The sequence below is a fragment of the Apteryx mantelli genome, chromosome 19 (assembly GCF_036417845.1).
Source record: "Apteryx mantelli isolate bAptMan1 chromosome 19, bAptMan1.hap1, whole genome shotgun sequence".
NCBI classification, from domain to species: Eukaryota; Metazoa; Chordata; class Aves; order Apterygiformes; family Apterygidae; genus Apteryx; species Apteryx mantelli.
This window is the reverse complement of record NC_089996.1, coordinates 17,931,626-17,952,739: the sequence shown is the minus strand read 5'-3', so window position 1 is coordinate 17,952,739 and position 21,114 is coordinate 17,931,626. Positions and strand designations below refer to the sequence as shown.

The following is a 21,114-nucleotide window of genomic DNA, read 5'->3' as shown; positions in this document are numbered from 1 at the left end:
AGGGGCCATAAGGCACATCACACGGCTCGAAGTGGCTGATGGGACGGTGCCTGCAGGCTCCCCCTTTCCCCACAGAAACTATCTCCCAGCTCCAGGCACATAGGCCTCATCCCCAGACACACGAGGGACATGGCGAAGTGCTGAAAGCAAATCCGGAAGCAGCCTGGGGACCTCACGCAGCCCTGGAGGGGCCCTGGCTGCCCCCAGGATGATGAGAAACGCCACCGACACTGCCCCAAGGTCCAGGCAATGCAAGGGAAATTCCCCACAGCCCTGCGAACAGCACTGGGTTCCCTGGGAACCGCAGGGACACCAAAGTACGAGGGACTCGGGGACCAGCTCCCAGCACCACACACAATGTGTAACCTCCTCCCCTGGGCATCATCTTCAGGCAAAGTGATGGCAGGAACCACAGACATGAGTGCAAAGAATAAAGCAACTGTTTATTGTTTTACTGAACAGAAACAACACCTGGGCGCGAGTCTGCCATGCTTCCCCTTATCTTGTGACACCTGAAGAGTCATGACCACACCAGCGTTCATCCATCCGTCAGGGAAGGGTCAGCTCCTGCTGCTGCCCCTGATGTGGCAGGTTTCTGAGTAGTCAACAACCTACCCCCTCTGCTTTTTCCTTCAGGGATAAGATCCAGCTCTGAGAGTTGACAGGAAAATGCCTGATCTCGCCTGCCTGCGCTTCTGCCCTACCCCAGACTAGAGCCCTGCAGGACACTTTCACAGCGCTCAGCTCACCCGTCGCATCGCCAGTCTCGGTGTGATGGGCCTGCGCCGCGTGAAACCCAGACCTCAGGTCAGCGCACAGAGCTGAACGCTGGGTACAGGGGAAGGTTACAAACCTCAAAGGAGGGTTCGCAGCTTGCTGCTTAGGCTTCAGGGCTTACAGTTTATTATCCAAGGATTTAGCCCTTTTTGTTTATCAGTAAGCTGTAAACCCTGCACCCTAAGTGACAAACTGCAAATCTTGGAATCCAAATGGTTGCCAAAGCTTTAAAATTTAGGGATGAGGTTGGATTTTAAATTCTGCGCCCTGATCGCTAAATGAACAAACTGTAAACTCTGACTGATAAAGACTGAGCCCCACAAAATGAAGTAATACACCATAACCCCTGAGTGACAGACCCTCAGCAACAAACTAAACAATAAACCTTAAGTGAAAAACTTCAAACCCTCAGTTTTAAGCAAGAAACACCAAAGCACCCATGAGCATGAGAACAGTACAGAGAAGCCATGGGGTTTTGCCCACAGTTTAAGAAGTTTCCCCTTCATTTAGAATGGCAGCAGAACAGGAAGACACGCACAAAAATCATGTGACAGTTGCTGTTTATAGGCTTGGTTTTAGCCACCGTTCAAATGTGAGCATGTGCAAGAATCATGCCACTGAACTGTACTAAGCTGCACTTCCACTGAACCTACCTGAAACACCACAAGCACTAATTCATCTGTGTTACAGACAATTACATTTTTGGTCCTCCCAGCTCCATGGGCAAACATCCACAGCCAATGACACCAGTAACCACCTAGGGCAAAACCAGCTTCCACCTCCCAGCCCTGCTCACATACAGTGCAGTCCCAGGACTTAGCCGTGTCCACGCTGCAAGTCAGAGCTCATCCTCCATGGCCAGCCGCAGATCTCCACAGAGCTCCCAGCTGTGACAACACTCCTTCAACTGCCGGACTATGCTTCAGCAACTGCAAAGCGGCCAGAACAGTTACTGAGAGGCACAGCCCTCCTAGAACTACTCCCTAGTCCAAGGCCCATAATTGTTTCCACAATTACGACTGACCCTCTGTGCTGCTTCACTCACCCTCTCTGGCTCCATTTCATCGCAGGGATGTCACAGCAACCCTCACGTACAGTCAGGCTCGGTCAGGCGCCTGGCCACCTCCAGCCTTCAGTAGATGATACGCCTCAGGGAAACTGCCACTGACAGACACTCTCAGAAAGTGCTGTCCAGCCAAGGCAGGATAAAAACTAAGGCCTCCAAAAACTCCAAACTCTGGAGAGACTGAGCTAATGGGAAACTGACTCTGGCCAGGACAGTGACAGGAGGAGGATTTTGCTTCACTCGCTCAGGCTGCCTAGTGGACAACAAAAGTGGCCCAAGTCAGACAGATACTGCTGGAAAGCCCTATGACATAACAGTGTGCCAGAAAGCAGAGTCAAGCACAGGCTCCTGGAAGAGGAGCAGAGCAAGGCTGATGTAGAGAAGACACCAGTTTGCATAAAGGCAGACCTGACAGAAAAGCAGGCTCAATGCCAGCGCCACGACCACAACTCGAGCTGCGCCATGCGGCAGCCCTGTCTGCGCACAGGCAGACAAGACGCAGTAACTGCAGGCCGCACTGACGAGTAGGACAGACGACAACAGCAGCTCCAGACCGCCCTACCACAAGCACCTGTCCTAACACCCGAGTACTCAGAGCCTCTGCTGCTCTCTGCCTCTGTGACACCTTCCTTCCCCAGGAGCCTCTTCACTGCCTACTACTTCCCCCACCACATCTCTGGCCCATTAGAGCCCCCCCACTGCACATCCACAGCCCTCTGCCCGCAGAGTCCCTGCAGAGGTGTCTAACGTGACCCGAGCCAGGCAGATCAATGGGACCCACTGGTCGCTGCTGGCACCGGACTGAGTGACAGGGAAAGAAAGAGAATGGTGGTGAGCTGGACAGAGGGACACGGAGCAGAACCAGATGGATCCTGTCAGCCCAGAACAGCTCTCACCACGCTCCAACCCCACTCGCCTGCCGAGCACGCAGAGCTCTCTCCACACCACTGTGCCCAAAGTCCACTTGCGGGCCTGCTAGCCTGTTTCCCTACAGCTCCAGGGTGCCTGCGTCTGCCAGAGCGAGGGTGCGCGCACAGGTCCAGACTGGGGAGGAACCTTGTGTTCAGTGACGGTACTTCACTGCTCCTTGCGCCTTAGCCCCTTTCAGGGGCTTAACCCCAAATTCTCTCAGCCCTTAACAACTTCAGTACGTTCACAGCACCTAGTTTTTCCACACTCTCCAATCTTCCTTGCTCTTTCATGTGTTGCTCAAAAACCCTCCCAGACCCCATCTGTACTTACGTGCTTCCTTAAAACAGTATCACCGAAATCAACAAAACGGGCTGAGCTGCTCCTCTTCAAGTTGCCGGCCCTCAGAACGTTAGCCTGCAAATGAATCAAACCACCAAGGTCACCGGGAGAGTCTCGTTTTGGAGCTCCATTCCCCCCCCCCCAAAGCTTTAACGATGGTCCCCTAACCCGGGCAAACACAGATCCTCCCTTAAGCACTGTAACAGTTTTTATTCCGGGGTCCTGAGTTGCTGTTACGACATTAAGCAGCAAAGCAAGGCAAAGACAGCTGGGGTCACGGCTTACCCATCTAGCCACAAAAATTCTTATTTGAGGCCTCGCTGCTTTTTCCAGATAAACAGACCAAAATAAAGCCCCAAAGAGGCAGCTGAGGCTTCACACGGGCCTTGGGGCCCTGCTAGCAACAGCAATGCCGTAGCCACTGGGCTACCAGTCGCTGTTCCCCCCCTCCTTTGCTGGTCCGTGAATTGCGGCTTATTACTCACAAGTCCGGTAAGGACACGGCCGACCCTCCTACAGCCGAAGACTCCTCGTCAGGACCGGGCAGAGAACCTTTCCGCTGGCATTTGGAGTCTCCTGGCCGCTCTTGATGCCTGATAACTTAACAAAGGGCTGAGGACAGTAGCCTGTAGTTCTTCATGGCAGCACATAGTCGTTCCCCGATGTTCTGAACGCCTAGGATTAACACAGTTCATAAATACAAAAATACCACCGCTATAGGGTGTAAAGCCAAGCTAAAATTTCCGCAACCAAAGAAAACCTCTTCACGTCTGACAGAACGAGCCGTGTGCATCAGCGCCTATAGCTCAAGGGTAGCAACCCCTCCTGGGCAACATTCTTTTGGCAGGCTGCGTACCTGAACTCCTCTGTCTTGCCTAAGAGTCTCCGTTGGGATATAACAACTTTGTCAGCCAGTGCTTTTTGATGGAGACATAGTAAAATCCATTGCCCTACAAAAGTATAAAGCAAAGCACAAAACAAAATAAAACATTTAAAGCTCTCCAGAAAATAATAAGAATCCAAAAGTGTTTATAAGCACAAAAAATGGATCTCTATACACGCACACAAGCAAGGTAAATGAGAATACGCAAGCCACAAATACCGCTTCCCCCAACCCTGTTTTGGAAGCTATGATGACAGTCGCGCTTGCTGTGAAAGGGAAGTTAGACTAAGTAGCCGCTAGAGATTAATCTTTCGGAAACCTTCCACGTCCACGTTTTTGGCACAACCGTGCTCTGTCAATTCAGACGCGCACAAGAAGATCCACTTCTTGTAATGTTTGCACAGTAACCCCCCCACCCCGCTCGTTAAGATTAGTGCCCCCTGTGCCACTTGGATAGATGATACTCCGCTGTCTATTTGCTTCCCTGACATTAGCTACTACAGAGGGAATTGAGCAGATGGGATTGCCTCGGTGCTCTCAAAGGCAAAAGTCTCAAAGACAGTTACAGACCACGTTGCTGCTAAACAGTCTTTCTCACAGCCGGAGAATTTCTGTTGTGGCCCCAAAGGGGATGTGAGGATTAATTAACCTGGGGGCATGCTAACCAAGCCTTCCTGAAAGCGATCTCTTAATTTTACAGTTCGCACACTTCTGTCTCTCTGTCTCTTCAGTAACTCTGGCCACTTGACCACCATTACCCTAAGATAATAGTTTGCTGTCTTGTAGCTCTTAAAGTATGATGCCTTGTATACACATAAAGTCACATGCGCAGAACTATACGTACGTAGCATACTTTTTGTAATGCATACAGACCTTCCGTTATATGTTGGTGATCTATTATTCCAATCACTATTAATGGTGATCTTTCCTCACCAGGAGGAATGGGCTTTCCCTTTTTGGGCGATGGAGACAGCTCTCAGTTGCTTCCATTTGATTTCATTACTTCAGCTTGCTTACGTTTTTCTGGTCTCTTCTACTTCAGCCATGGCAATTAATGTAAAAAGTAAGTATTATATCTTTCCCTTTTTATATATGCATATATGATAACAAAACAAAATAGAAACAACCAAAGCAAAACTAAAGCAGATACAGTTAACACTATCCACAGGGTAGGAATGGGTTACTTAGTCCTCAGTGCTGCCTGTGGGAGTCCAAAATAACTAACAGTCATTATCAGTAGTTACCTTAGTTACCCATGCCAGAACACCTCCTTCTGTAGCAGTTTCTGGTGATATCAAGGTCCACTGCATTTTTGCTTCCTTGTTTCATCCTGTCCCCTAGGTACTAATGACAAAAAAATTGCTTGTCCAGCTTCTCTCTTTGTCAGCATTTGCTATCATTGGTTCCATCTCTGTAACAAAGAGAGAAACTTGCATTTTACTTTCAATGAAACCCTTAGATTCATGCGTATTCTTTTTCTCTTTACCATGTTTTCTTTTTTTTTTTTCCTTTTCCTTTAAGGAAAGGTCTTAATACACCACTTTGCATCATACACTACAGGGTAAACAGTTTGGAAACATTACATACAGCAATTAGGGCTAGGTTATTAGACAGGCAAACACATCATTTAATACTTACCTATGCCATCTTCCATGAAACCTGATTTTTATTCTGCTTCGGTATTACTGTTACTGTTCAGTATCCTTTTTCAAACCCTTACATACACATGCTTAACCAACAATTCCCTCAGTTTTTAACTACATGGAAGAATGATAGCACTTGATTTGCCTCTCTCTGTTTCAAAACTATCACCTTTTTGATACAGCTCCTAGATTCCCCTTATGCTCAGATGCTGGCCTCACAAGTGATGGCCAAAATGAACAACTGGATCACCAGGTCTAGCTGCTTCTCTTCAAGATGTCCCCCCTCGGTGGGCTACCCTGCCAAATAAACCAAGACGACTGATGAGGCCGTGAGGGTATCACATCTTTGGATCACTTCTCCAAGGCTTTCTGGGTGATTGACGTAACCGCTTCTCTTCACGTTACTCAAAGTCACATTCATCTATTACCTAAGACTAAACTGTTTCTATTTTAAGAGGGGATTGCTGTTTGCTGAAACTTTACACATAGTCCATAACCCGCTACGCATCATCTCTAGCCCCTTCTGCTTTCACAATACTTTCGGTAATTAAAGGCGGGAATTAAAAGCACCCATTGTCCTATGGGCTGGAGGAAGTCATTTCTCCTGCTCTGAGGAGGTGCCTAAAAGCCATGCTGTTTTCTGAAGTAGCATCACTGGGGCTTCCCATAGCCCGCCAGTGTTTTCTTAGGCTCTTCCCAAGCCTTGTATTTTTTTAAGGTTATTCCTTAGCCTGCAATTTTATGTTAATGTTCTCCTTAAGCACTGTGCACAGCACAATTATCCCAGACTAGTCGCATTAACAGAGTCCTCTTGCATGCACAGAGGCTTCTAAAAGGTGGCTCAGAAGAAAAGAGAGAAAAGTCTGTTTGTCATCTGTGCACCCACCCGCCAACATTCTTCACCGAGAAGTGCTGTAAATTCCCTTTTCTCTAAAGTGGGACTGAGTCAAAGGGGAGACACAGATCACCCCCCATATTTATGAGAACACCTCACTGCTGTGGGCACTGGGTCTGGGAGTGGTTTTAAGATTGTTTGGGGCTTTGGGACATCAGGCTGCTGTGCTACCGCTGGAGACATCCAGACCCCTGTGCAGCATACGTGCAGCTGCCCTCTGCCTGGGGAGACGTCAGAGGCAACGGAGGACCCGTCACCACATACCGCACTGGGGAAGCCCGTGGCTTTGGGGCAGCCAGACAGGAGGGAGCAGGGCTCAGCGGGGTTTTCAGTCAGTTGGTACCTGCGTTGGCTGGTGCCCACACTCTGTGCCTGGGGGTGGGGGAGGCCTCCGGGTGCCTGGGAGTGTCGTTCCTCTATCCCTCTTCTTGCTTGCCTAGCCACAAGTCTCAAGGAAATAACATGGGGCCGTACTAATCGTACCTGACTCAAACTGACACTCCACCTGCTCGGTCCAGAGGTTTTAAACCTCCTCGGGACTTACCAGCACTCTCGGGTGTGCCTGCCATAACAGGAGCCGTCCGCCCGTGGACGCCGCGCCACAAGCCCACTTCGGAGCCCGCCTGCCTCCCCGTTCCTCCGGGTCGCGTCCACAGGGGCGAGCGCGCGCCCCAGCCCGCGCTAGGGAGGAACCAGGGCCCTAAAGGCGACACACGGAAGAGGGAAAGTCAGACCCCCGCTCCGGCACACCTGGCCCCGCGCTCCTGGCGCAGCGCCGAGCCGGGCCCCGGGCCCCAGCCCCCCGCCCCCTCACCCCGCACCACCGCCTCCACGCACCAACGGCTGCAGCGGGCAGGACACAACCCGACGTCCCCCGCTCGCCTCACCGGGGCCCCCAGATCCTTGACTCCGGGCGGCCTCGGCCCTCAACCCGCCGCTGCCGAACGAAAACACCGACCCTGCTCGCCGCCATGCTGCTCCCCGCCGCCGCGCATGGACCGGCTCGAGAGGGAGGGGCCGCGGGAGCGGGGGGGGGGGGGGGGGAGCGGGAGGGAGGCGAGACCCGCAATGGCGCCCTCGCGTGCTTGCGGCGCGGCGCTGCAGCCCACCGGCTCACGCGTGCGAACCGTAGCCCGCCGCGGCCCCGCGGGGCTCCCACCGAGCAGCAAGCGCCCCGAGGCTGCCCGTACCCGAGAGAGCGGCGGGGATCAGCGAACAGGCTCTGGTGATGCCCCGGTGAGAGGGCACCACGGAGCAGCTCCGAGACACCACCACCCGTCCCCGCGACGGCAGGAAGCACCGACAAGGAACAGCTTTCTGTGCTACCGATCTACGAGCATCGGGGAGGGGCGACGAGCACGGCCCATTCGCTTACCCGTTACCGAAACAGCGGAGAGTAGCGGCGAACACGGCGACCGGCACACGCGTGTGCGCGCCGGCTGGCTGCAGTATTTGTACGCGGGGAGGGCAGTCGTGGCTGCAGTACTGGCGTGTCGACACCCGAGGGCAGCAGTGAGCATGGGAAAAACAGTGCGCATGCGTGCGCCTTACGGGTGCAATACTGCCTATTGGACACGCGAGGGCAGCGGTGCGCGCGCGTTTCGTGTGCCAGAAAACTATACCTCACAGCATGCCGTGCAGATTAACATGGCCGCCCGGAAGCCCAGTGCCGGAAGACTACTACTCCCGGCATGCCGCGCAAAATAACGTCATGGCCTCCCGGAAGTCCAGTGCCGGAAGACTACTGCTCCCGGCATGCCACGCAAAAGCCAACATGGCCGCCCCCAAGCCCGGTGTCGAAGACTACTGCTCCCGGCATGCCCGGGGTGGGGGTGGGTGCCGCACCGTTCTGTGAGGTTTGAGCCTCTGGCGATTCCGTTCCGTCCCGCCCCTCTGTCCGCCGCACGCCCGCGCTCGGGACCCGGATACCGCCGCGGAACCTGGAGCGCGGCCCCGCGATCCCCGACACCGGACCGGGACTCCCCCGACACTGTCCACGGAGGGACTGATTTTTTTCGGAACGCGACGGCAGCTGTGAGCACGGCGGGAAGCACTGCGCAGTGCGCATCCCCCCCCCGCTGCGTGCCGTCTTGCTTTTTTGACAACCGAGGGCGGCAGTGAGCAATGTTAAGCCAGTGTGCATGCGCGAGCCGCTGTGTGCAGCACTTGCCTGTCCTGAGGGCAGCGGTGAGCGCGGCTGTGAACTACTGCGCATGCGCGCGGTTCCTCTCCCGCAGTGCTGTCTGGTCATCAACCCTGGGCAGCAGTGAGCGCGTCGGGGGGGGGGCACCGCGCATGCGCTGTTCGCTCGGCTGCAGTACCGGTTTGTCATCGGGCGAGGGCAGCACCGAGTCGCGTTAGCTCTTCTGTGCGAGCACAGAATGGCTGTATACTTCGATAGCAGCTGTGATGACAATTTCGCATCCTATAACTACGTGCCAACATGCAACTTCAGCACTGGCCTTTGGAGATATTTCACTGCTGTTGCCTAATCTGATCTACTGTTATTTACGGTGCCTGCTGTGAGGCACAGAGTCTCTGTATTTCATACTCAAGCCATTTCTCCTAGAGGCTTCAGTAACAGAGCTTTCATTTGAACATCATTGCAAAATACTCTACAGGCAAAAAATACTCAGAGGCTGCATTAAAAAAAACACAACCTACTTAATGGGACAATTTGCAACCATTAAACAAGCAGCGCTCTTCTTTAGGACTTTCAACCTCTTGCCTTTATTGAGTGTTAAACAAAATAAACAGCCAAAAGCAAGCTGCGCTATTTTCTTGACAGACTGCTCAGTTTTTATCATTAAACAGTAAGAGATGTTTGCACAGAGTACGTCCACCACGTTAAAGCATGAAAACATTAGTATGCTGATCACCTTTTGCAGTACTACAGGTAACAAGCTAAAAAGGCTTGTTCCATTTCTAAAATAGCTGGACTTTTCTAACAGCAATCACAGCCTAAAGGCTATTACTATGTGAAAAAGACTAATGGTCCGATCACCTGTGTACCACTTACCTGGCTTGATTACTACAGGGATTAGTAATGAAAGTGCATAGCCTTCTATAAAAGGTAAATACAGTCTTTTAAACACTTCCTGTGACTCCACAGAATTGTCATTACTTTTGACTGGTAGCCAGCTTCTTCTAACCCAGCTGCAAGAAACAATTTGCCTCCAAGTCACAACTTTCTGCTCCCCAGGAATCAAAAGGAAACCTGTCATTCGCTAGTATCTCTTAAAATGTACAGTAAGCCCTAAAGTACAGGACAAGACACATTCTCTAAGGAAACTGACCACTATGTCTCCTTCACTGCAGGTTTCTCTTAGCATCATGGTCCATTCAATAAACAAAGAGTATGATAAGTGTTTTAATCTGCTCTAAGGGCTTTCATACAAGAGAACAACATCAAAAGGAGTTATTATGGGATTTAGTCTTCACTACACATGCTACCCCAGTGTCACAGACTTGCTTTAAAGGATCAGTAACATACACATTTTTGCACTAATATTCACGGAATGAATAGGCACTTGACCAAGTAGGATTGTTCATAAAAAACTCTGACAATGTGTTGCGAGATAGCAAACCTAGACAAGCAGTTATTTACTCTGATCCTTCGCCTTACATTTCTTTGGCTGGATGTAGTCAAAGGTGTCTTTTTCACATCCCACTGTCAGGGCCTCCCCAGCAATTCCTGCAGCAACTCCCCCCTCAGAAGAAACAACTGAAGAACAGAGATAATCTTGTGAAAAGAATGGGGAAACCAATGCATGCTGTGCATGGCACTCAAAGACCCAATCTTTAGGTCAAAAATAAAACTCTCTAAAATAGATCAGGTGGGCCAAAGAGGTAACTTCTTTGTGCCATATGCATCAGCGCCTATAGCTCAAGGCCAGCAACCCCTCCTGGGCGACGTTCCTCTGGCAGGCTGTGTAGCTGAACTCCTCCGTCTTGCCTAAGAGTCTCCGTTGGGATATAACAACTTTGTCAGCCAGTGCTTTTTGATGGAGACATAGTAAAATCCATTGCCCTACAAAAGTATAAAGCAAAGCACAAAACAAAATAAAACATTTAAAGCTCTGCAGAAAATAATAAGAATCCAAAAGTGTTTATAAGCACAAAAAATGGATCTCTATACACGCACACAAGCAAGGTAAATGAGAATACGCAAGCCACAAATACCGCTTCCCCCAACCCTGTTTTGGAAGCTATGATGACAGTCGCGCTTGCTGTGAAAGGGAAGTTAGACTAAGTAGCCGCTAGAGATTAATCTTTCGGAAACCTTCCACGTCCACGTTTTTGGCACAACCGTGCTCTGCCCCTCAGTCAAGTCAGACACGCACAAGAAGATCCACTTCTTGTAACGTTTGCACAGTAACCCCCCATTCATTAAGATTAGTGCCCACTGTGCCACTTGGACAGATGATACTCTGCTGTCTATTCGCTTCCCTGACATTAGCTACTACAGAGGGAATTGAGCAGGTGGGATTGCCTCGGTGCTCTCAAAGGCAAAAGTCTCAAAGACAGTTACAGACCACGTTGCTGCTAAACAGTCTTTCTCACAGCCAGAGAATTTCTGTTGCAGTCCCAAAGGGGATGTAAGGAGGATGCTACTGGCACCCACTTTCCCTTGCCGCTGTTTTCTAACGGTGCTGCTCCCACGGAGTCAGCAGATGTGGAAGGCATTACTGAAAAAGGCTTGCCTTGTCCTGGGAATTTGAGGGCAGCAGATTTTACAGCCACTTCTTCCAGTCCAGTGAAAGCAGCCTCACGTTCCTTGTTCCATTCCTGACTCCTTTCCAGTAATTTCCACCCCGGTCTGCTGATACCAGCAAAGCTATGTTAACACTCCTGGAGGAAATTAAATCCTCCTAAAATTGCTCTAAGTTGGAACTGATGAGAAGGAGCCTTAACTCCACAAGGCTTTAACCTTTCTTCTATCTACTGTCTTTCCGTTTCCCCAAGTACCATTGCCAGGCAATTAACCTGGGGGTGCGCTAACTGAGCCTTCCTGAAAGCGATCTCTTAATTTTACAATTCACACACTTCTGTCTCTCTGTCTCTTCAGTAACTCTGGCCACTTGACCACCACTCCCCTAAGATAATAGTTTGCTGTCTTGTAGCTCTTAAAGTATGATGTTTCATAGACACATAAAGTCACATGCACAGAAATGCACGTACGCAGCATACTTTTTGTAATGAGTACAGACCTTCAGACCTTATATGTTGGTGATCTATTATTCCGATCGCTATTAATGGTGATCCTTCCTCGCCAGGAGGAACGGGCTTTCCCTTTTTGGGCGAAGGAGACAGCTCTCAGTCAGTTCCATTTGATTTCATTACTTCAGCTTGCTTACTGTTATGGAAAATCAGGCTCGCCGGCCTCCATAACAGGGTCCTACCCTAGGTTCCTGCTGAGGCAGAAGTTCAAAGTCAGATTGGAGAGAAATAAAATTTAATGATACACGTGTGGTAATTACAGCTCGAGCTGGGTGCCTCCAAAGAGGGACCCCGAACAAAGAAATCCCTGGGCAATTATACCCTTACAATCTAAATTCCCCATCCCTTAAGCAATAGTTTGGACCAATAGTAATAGTTAGGTCTGGGGTCTTCCCCTTCTTCACTGGGCCCCTTCATTGTCTCTAGGCAGGCTGCTTCTTATCTTCAAGGTTGGCTACTCCTGCTGTCCGTGTAACTTCTTTATCTCTCCAGCTTGAACCGGCTCTGGGGCTCCCTTTTACTTATCTAAGGAAAAGTTCACAGCCTGAAGCCTAAGGCTTCAGCAAATTTAGCTAATAATGCTAAGCAAGTTATGCTAAGCAATTAATTCCAGACAGCTTCAGTCTGATATTCTCTAACACTTACGTTTTTCTGGTCTCTTCAACTTCAGCCGTGGCAATTAATCTAAAAATTAAATATGACATCTTTCCCTTTCTACATATGCACATATGATAACAAAACAAAATAGAAACAACCAAAGCAAAGCTAAGGCAGATACAGTGAACAATATCCACAGGGTAGGAACGGGTTACTTAGTCCTCAGTGCTGTCTCTGGGAGGCTGAAATAACTAACAGTCATTATCAAGAGTTACCTTAGTTACCCATGCCAGAACACTTCCTACTGCAGCAGGTTCTGGTGCTATCAAGGGTCCGCTAAACTGCATTTTTGCTTCCTTGTTTCATCCCGTCCCTTTGGTATTAATCACCAAAAAACTGCTTGTCTAGCTTTTCTTCGTCAGCTTTTGCTACTATTGGTTCCATCTCTGTAACAAAGAGAGAAACTTGCATTTTGCTTTCAATGAAACACTTAGATTCATGCATGTTCTTTTTCTCTTTACTGTGTTTTTTTTCTTTTTTTTTTTTCCCCCTTAAAGGAAAGGTCTTAATACAGCACCTTGCATCATACGTTACAGGCTAAACTGTTTGGAAACATTACATACAGCGATTAGGGCTAGGTTATTAGACAGGCAGGCACATCACCTAATACTTAGCTACGCCATCTTCCATGAAACTTGATTTTTATTCTGCTTCAGTATTATTGTACTGTTCGGTATCCTTTCTCAAGCCCTTGTATACACAGGCATGTCACGGATGAGTGGAGTAATGCACTTCACTCATAAGAGAGAAGCAGCACTATGTTTATTGCGGTAAGATAGCGACTTAACAAAGTTCAATCGTAAATAAGAATGATTTAATGAGGTTCGATTGGCAAGGTTCACTCGGTTATCTACTGCATGGAGGACAGGGTCAGATGCAAGTGAAAAGGAGACCCTCCTGTTGAGTCACGAGGTTCAGAAGGGACCCCCTTATTTTCTAAACTCCTTCTGCGAGGAGTCTGGGTGTGGCTGGATCCGAACCTAGTCTCAGACTTGGTCAATGGTTTATGCCTAAAGGACAGTGTGTTAAGGAGATCCTCCCATTGAGTCATGAGGTTCAGAAAGGACCTCCTTGCTTTCCAAACTCCCTCTGAGAGGAGCCTGGGTGCAGCTGGATCTGATCCTAGTCTCAGACTTGGTCAATGGTTTATGTCTAAGAGATTATGTTCACAATCAGTCAGAGGTATAACTTAGCAAAGTTTCACAAAGTTTGCAAAAGTTCAGCATGCTATTAATCACTTATCGAGGATCTGTCGCAGGTAAGGAATCTCTCTCAACCTCGAGGAGTAACCTTGAGAGGCATCCCTGCTCAAGAGGAGGTTCTGCAGTGCAGCCTGCTGCCGTGCAGGAGAGCTCAATGGGTTCTGGGCTGCCCCCTATTTAGGGGGAGGGAGATGATTGACTCGTAGTCGTATTTGCATGCTAGATGGGTCTTAGCTGGCGCATGCACAAGTAGCCCCTGTCTACGTGCTGTTTACGGGGAGTTTAGGTTGAGTTGGAGAGAGCACATCACGGGGGGGAAGGAGCACACTGTCACAACATGTAACCAACAATTCTCTCAGTCTTTAGCTACACAGAAGAATGATAGCACTTGATTTGCCTCTCTCTGTTTCAAAACTATCACCTTTTTGATACAGCTCCTAGATTTCTCTTACACTTGGATGCTGGCCTCACAGCTGATGACCAAAATGAACACCTGGATCACTAGGTCTAGCTGCTTCTCTTCAAGATGTCCCCCCTCGGTGGGCTACCCTGCCAAACAAACCAAGAAGACCGATGAGGCCGTGAGGGTATCAGATCTTTGGACCACTTCTCCAAGGCTTTCTGGGTGATTGACGTAACCGCTTCTCTTCACGTTACTCAAAGCCATGTTCATCTATTACCTAAAACTAAACTGCTTCTATTTTAAGAGGGGATTGTTGTTTGTTTAAACTTTACATATAGTCCATACCTGCTATGCATCATCTCTAGTCCCTTCTGCTTTCACAACACTTCTGGTAATTAAAGGTGGGAATTAATAGCACCCATTGTCCTATGGGCTGGAGTAAGACATTTCTCCTGCTCTGAGGAGGTGCCTAAAACCCATGTTTTTTCCTATAGTACATTTGGGGCTTCCCAGAGCCCTTCAGTGTTCTCTTAGGCTTTTCTTGAACCTTTTATTTTTTTAGGTTATTCCATAGCCTTCAATTTTGTCTTAATATTCTCCTTAAGCATTGTGCACAGCATGATTATCCCAGACCAGCCATATTTAGAGAGTCCTCTTGCACGCATAGAGGGTTCTGAGATGTGGCTCAGAAGAAAAGCAGAAAATATCTGTTTGTCAGATATTTTCCCCATCAACATCCTTCACCAAGAGATGGTGTAAATGACCTTTTCTCTAAAATTGGACTGAGTCAAGGGGGAGATGCAGATCACAGCCGATATTTATTAGAACACTTTTTGTAAATTAATCTGCTACTGTTAATAAAACTAAGCTGTTATTACCTACTGCTAATACTCACACAACACATCGGATTAGTGGGAGCCTTAAGACAAGGTACGGGGATCCTGGGACAGGGTTTGGGGTGGTTTGGTTCTCTGGGATCACTGTGGTCCCATTACATGTGCCAAAGATGATCCCAGCGCAGCATGAAGCCAGCAGGAGCCACATCACCATCTAGCAATGCTAGTGCCAAACAGGTTGCAGGCCTGCCCAGCTGGGTCTCACTGTCTCTCCTAATGGATTCTAAAGACATCTGTGCAAATTTAGAATAAAGTATATTCAGGGACTAGAATGCTGCTGTTGGGACAGGGTTTTGGGGTGGTTTTGCAGTTGTCTGGGGCTTTGAGACAGTTTGTGGAGGTGTCGAGGCAGGGCGTTGGGGTTGTTGGGGGCTTTGGGGCAGGATTTGTGTGTGCTTTAGGGGCTTTGAGGAGCTAGTTAGTGGAAGGGGGGCATCTGCCCAGGCCCTCAGTGGGGGGAGTGGGTTTGCCGGGTGAATGAAGAGAGGAGTTGCCAGGAGAAGGTCAGGGTGGCGATCCCATCCCAGAGGGATACTAAGTGCATATGGGTGCTGCATATGGCTGTCAGTTTTGCAGGAGGAGCCATGGGGTATACAGAGAAGGAGGAGTCCATGAACTTGTGGGGAACCATGGAAGAGGCATCAGGGAACTTGCCAAGGGCCCAGCATCCCAGAAGAGGTGTGTGGGACCCCTCTGTCCCAAAGGAGGAGGCATTGGGCTGCTGTGCCAGGGCTGGAGACATCCAGATCCTTGTGCTGTGCATGTGTGCCTGGGGAGATGTCTGAGGCAACGTAGGACCCCGAGGCACATATGGGATTATGGAGCCCCATGTCTTTGAGGCAGGTGTACAAGATGAGTGGGCTTGGGGAGGCTCTGCGTGCGATCCAGTCAGTTGGTGCCCAGATTGGCTGGTGCCCACAGTCTGTGCCTGGCTGTAGGGGAAGCCTCAGGGTGCCTGGGGGTGTCTTTCTTCTATGCATCTTCTTGCTTCCTTAATTACAATTCTCAAATAACTAAGTTGGAGCTGCACTAATTGTACCTGACTCAAGTTGACCTTCAACCTGCTTGGTCCAGAGGTTTTAAACCTCCTCGGGACTTACCAGCACTCTCGGGCCTGCCTGCCACAACAGGAGCCGTCTGCCCGCGGACGCCGCGCCACAAGCCCGCTCCGGGGCCCGCCTGCCTCCCCGCTCCTCCGGGCCGCGTCCGCAGGGGCGAGCGCACGCCCCGGCCCGCGCTGGGGAGGAACCGGGGCCCTAAAGGCGACACACGGAACAGGGAAAGTCCGCCCGCGCTCCCGGCACGGAGCGGAGCCGAGGTCGAGCTCCCTCCCTTGCCCCGCACCTCCGCCTCCACGCAGCGACGGCCCCAGCAGGCGAAAGACATCCTCGACGGCCGCGGCCACCCGGAGGGACGCGCTCGCCTCACCGGCGCCCCCGAGTCCCCAGCGCCACGCGGCTCCGGCTCTCACCCATCACCGCCGAGAGGAAATCTGCTGCCAACCCGCCGCCACGCTGCTACCGAGCACCGCGCATGCGCCGGACACGAACACAGCGGCCGGGGAAGGGGCTGGAGGAGGCGAGACGGGAAATGGCGCCCTCGCCCGTTCACAGCCCGGTACTGCAGCCGGGCTCGCTGCTGCCACCCGTTGCTCACAGCCCGGTGCTCCTTGACCTGGGGTTTGCCTGGTCCTTAGACTTCTAGGGCAAGCGTGTTTACAGCCGCTTCCGTTTAGTTAGGGAAAGCAGCATCATATCCCTTATTCCAGCTCTGTTCCTGCCCCCTTTCCAGTAACTTCCACTGCAGTCTGCTGATACCAGCAAAGTTATGGATCACTGCTGTAAGAAAGGCAACCCTCTTAGTCGGCGTTGATGGGAAGGAGCCTTTATTTCACACAAAGCTTTAACCGTCTCCCCCATTACAGTGCCCATGTAATTAACTCAGGTTGCACTAATTGTGCACTACACTTAAAGTGACCTTTGATTCTGTCCAGCCCAGTGATTTTAAGGCTCAGATACCTTGCTCACACAACTCTTCTTCTGTAGGTCTGGCCACCACAGTATTGTCCACATAACACCTTTTCTTTATTCTCTGCAAAAAACATTCTAATATTTCTCTAACGCGACCATGTGTTACTGCAGGCATGTTGGGAAACCTCTGCAGTACCAGAGGAAATGTTTGTCTATAAACATGAAAAACAATCTGTAAACTGATTTTCTTCAGTAAAGGCAAAGAAACAGTTAGCTCTATAACTGAAAGCCACTTGACATCTTCTCATGACTTACTAACACCCTTGGACATGAGTGCTACATAGGAGCTATCTCCCCTGGATCAGGGACCACAGGGTGTGGTAGATCCGCTATTTTATTAATTGCTCGCAAATCTTGTACAAAGCAGCATGCCGTTTTCCCATTTGGGTCCAATTTTGATTTCTTGACAGACAATACAGGGGTATTACAAGGGGAAGTACACTGTACTATAATTCTGTTCTTAATCGAATCAGCAATCACGGGCTCAATTCGCTGTCCAGCCTTCTGGGACAGGGGGTACTTTTCTATACCCTTTCCTGCTCTTCTGGTCCCTCTTCCTCCTTGACCTCATCCTCTCACATTTATTCCCCTTCCTTTCATTTTCGGAATTCCTCCCAATGCCGCTGCCAACATATTCACTTTCTCCCACTTTCGTCTTTCCTTCTCTTTTCTTTCTTTTTCTGATCTTCCATTGTATATGTAAGTTGCTAACGATAGCATCTTTTGTAAATTCTCCCCCTGCCATCTTGGAGCATGTTTTCTGAAATACTCTTGGATAACTGGTGCCACTTGCTGGACAAATATGTTCACTGCCAGCCATTCATTAAAATTTCCCACAGGCATCCCTCCATAGCTTAATAGTGTTTGCCGCAAGTGATTCCAAAAATTGCTCAGGTGTTCCTCAGACTTTTGCTAACGATAGTACCTTTTTCAAGTTAATGCCCATTTGCCCTGCAGTTCTTACTGCTAAAACTAGATTTTGGCATGCCGTTTCGCATGCTGCCCAATGATTTGTGTTATTATAATCCCAATTCAGATCTACTCATGGTCAAGGTTGTCATTTATCATCTCAATCTACCAAGAGCCGTTCTCTATGCCCTAGCTGAAATATCTGTTGTAACAATACTTGAACATCCCCCCAACAAGGGCGATGTCCCTCTAATACTGTAGAAAACAGTCAAGCTGCCTTCTCCGGGTCTTCCCGCACCCGGGGCATTTGCTGTGCCCATTGAACTAGATCTCCTGGAGCCCACAGCCGATAAACATAGGCATGCAGTATCAGTGTGTGTGTGTGTGTGGGGGGGGGGGGCTGCTGGCTCAGTGCCACTGTTGCCCCCACAGCCAGGTTAGGCATCATAGCTCCCATCACAGGAGCTTGCAAAGCGACAGACTGATTTCCCGAGAAAAGCAATGGGTATAGGTTAGAAATTTGAACAGAAGCGAATTTAGGTGCTGAAGCAGAGTGAGGGGGAGCAGAAGCAAAGCCATTACTTGAGTCTTCCAGCATTTGTTGCACAAACACACATCTTACCTTACTTGAATCTCCGAATCCCCCTGGATGCTTAAATGCCCAGTTATCTCAAATATACCAGTAGTTCATTTGCTGAGGTTTCCGATCCTCCAGATGAACCATCCAGAGGCCATAGCTCTGAGGGCGCCCCCTTCTCAAGTCTATAGTGGCCATTTGCTCTACCCTTACTGAGACCTGAGGTACCTTTGATTTTCTTCCAGTTTTCCAGAATTTCTGCTAGCAGTGAACCCATTTTAGCTTTCCTACCGAACCCCCCATGACTCGTGCTGACCCGGTTTTAGTACCTCCCTGGTGAGCGTTGCCACTGCAACGACTGTCAAGTGAACTCATCCTGTGCCGGCTGCATCAAATGTGGTTCCGGCACTCACCAGATTGGAAGCCCGCTGTGCCCCACCTGGGTTGCCAAACTGTTAAAATTATCTGCTCTCTTTTGTTCATTGGCGGGCACCGGTAATGAGCAGCAGGAGTCAGATTTCTAATTTTTTTTTTTTTTAAGAAGTTTTATTGCTAGCCATAAGGTGCATCTTGGCTGGGAGCACAAGAAGAGACCCCGAGCAGCTTTTTGTTACAACTTTTAAAGGATAGTAAGTTATTACACATTCAATACTTTAGTTCACATAACCTACCAGATCTATCCATGATTCTTAGTTCTACCAATTCCCTTGCCGTGTTACAGTATGAGCTAGTTCTGTGCCAGCCTTATATGGTCTATCTTATAATTATTCATTAGCTGATTTTGTACCTCTTCTGGTGTTACCTTTGAGCAACTTTTTTTACTGCTGGCTGGATTAAACTGGCTTCTTTGCAGATCTTCAACTTTGTACGAAAAACAGGGCTAAGGCAAGGTCAGATAAGATGTTCTGCTTGCAGGGCACTGTGACCTTGCATGTCCTTTCTCTGCAAAACTAGAGTATAGTGGAAGTTTTCTTAACACAATGCTCAATAAAAAGATCCCTTCCAGTTTTGAGTCTGCAATGTTCTGCAAGCGCTCGCTGAGCAAAATTGACATGTACTCGCACATGATTTCTATAGGTGCTACCATCCAATGAAGAACCACCTTGTTTTTCCTCCTGGGAAAGAAAAAATGCTCAAGTTTTTCTCCACATTGGGCCACTGCACATTATCGCAGCTGCACTCACCTAGCCCTAACCTTCATCTGCTCACAACCCAGCCATCCTATGAGGCCGCCCTCCCTTTCCATTGCACGTGCCAGGACAATTCCCAAGGTACCCAGTTGACTCTCTGTGACACCACATCCTGACTAAAAAGCCACTGTTCTGGTATTTGATCATTCTCTGTGAAGCAGGATTCAGACTTTGCTGGTGCAGAGAAGAGCACCGTATATTCTGCCATCCAACTGACAAGGCAAGATGGTGCCGACAGCTGCCTAATGTATGCATCCTCTGACTCTACCACTCACTGTGCACTTATACTGCAGGCTCTTAACAACCAAAAGATGAGTTCCCATCCATCTAGACTAGTCCTGCTGCTCAGATCCTACTTCTCATCTCTGAGCAGCATACTGCAGCTCTTGCTGAACAAGTAGCTGTAGCTTAGGCCTGGCACACAACTCAAGCATCACTGCTCACACAGTTGGGACCTGCCACACTATCCAGGCAGCATGAACCAGAAAACCCTGCATTTCAGTAATATTAGTGACAGGAAGTAAGTGTCTCCAAGATACAGGCTTTATAGTTTGCTTGGTTACAGGATAGGGAAAAATTCCCCCTTGTCATTGTATGTGGACAGTATATGAAATAACTGTAGTAGGCAGTCGGAGGCAGTTAGAGACTCTTTGCCAAGAAACCTACTAATCATGACTTGCCATCCCTCTGCCACCCAAGACCTCCAGCACACACACCATTCTTAGTACTCCCAGTCCTCTTACATCACAGTCCACTGCCATCTGCAACCCAACCCTGCTCATTCAGCAGCCCCTGTGCTTATACCAGGGGCTGGCTTCATAACCTATCTCCTCACTTTCAAATGCAGCTCCCTAGTTGCCGTAAGACGAGGCTACTCCTTAATTCATCCAATTTAATAGGACCACTCACCAGTCAGAAGTGGTGCTTTCAAGCAGTGTTGCTGCAAGAAAAAGAGAAAACAGGACTACAGAAACACATTTTTCCACCACTCCTCTCCCACACCAGCACAGACACAGGTGGTTCTTCCCACCCAAGTCACCCTCTGCCACACAGAAGGCCACAGAAGAGATCCCGACACTCTTCACAAGCAGGAATGACACAGATTGCCATTTCACCACTGAAGTTTGCAGGACCTGACGGGCATTACTCAGACTTTGCTCTAGGCCCCCCACCACAGTCAAGCCAATACTCCTTGGAACCCAGCACAGCCGGACTGCCCTCTCCACCGCAGTACCTCACACGTCCTTACGGAAGGGGGACGCGGCAGGCCGCGGGCAGCTCCCCCCGTCAGGCCCGGCCCGGCGCAGGCCGCTGGGGCGGCCGGGCCGGGCCGGGGTTGGGCTGGGCGCGGCGCACGCGATGCGGCGCGGCAGCAGCGGCAGCAGCGGCAGCAGCAGCAGCCAGTGGCGCCGCGAAACACTCTCCGCGAAGGGGCCGCACGTCCGGCAGCGGCGACCGAAAACAACGCGGAAAAGACACAGCGGGACACGTGACGCGGGCCGGCACCCGCGCGCC

The 21,114-nt window shown here is 49.8% G+C and overlaps 3 long non-coding RNA genes across 5 annotated transcripts; 1 reads left to right on the top strand and 2 right to left on the bottom strand.

The window, feature by feature from the left end:
- Nucleotides 1-3,597: 3,597 nt before the first annotated feature.
- LOC136993667 (uncharacterized) lies at nt 3,598-7,206 on the bottom strand. The gene is made up of 5 exons (XR_010886064.1): nt 7,060-7,206; nt 5,222-5,388; nt 4,851-5,010; nt 3,951-4,044; nt 3,598-3,769 (listed from the first exon to the last, which is right to left on the bottom strand). It is a non-coding gene; the product is annotated as an uncharacterized lncRNA (long non-coding RNA).
- Nucleotides 4,975-5,948, top strand: LOC136993668 (uncharacterized). Its single transcript, XR_010886065.1, has 2 exons — nt 4,975-5,040; nt 5,803-5,948. It is a non-coding gene; the product is annotated as an uncharacterized lncRNA (long non-coding RNA).
- Nucleotides 7,207-9,218: 2,012 nt separating the features above from the next.
- LOC106487125 (uncharacterized) lies at nt 9,219-21,072 on the bottom strand. Of its 3 annotated transcripts, none has more exons than XR_010886067.1 (5): nt 20,834-21,072; nt 20,509-20,539; nt 12,608-12,778; nt 11,726-11,929; nt 9,219-10,545 (listed from the first exon to the last, which is right to left on the bottom strand). It is a non-coding gene; the product is annotated as an uncharacterized lncRNA (long non-coding RNA). The 3 variants fall into 3 exon arrangements; XR_010886068.1 differs by having other exon boundaries at nt 11,726-11,926; XR_001293013.2 differs by lacking the exons at nt 9,219-10,545; nt 11,726-11,929; nt 12,608-12,778 and adding an exon at nt 18,934-19,524.
- Nucleotides 21,073-21,114: the final 42 nt, after the last annotated feature.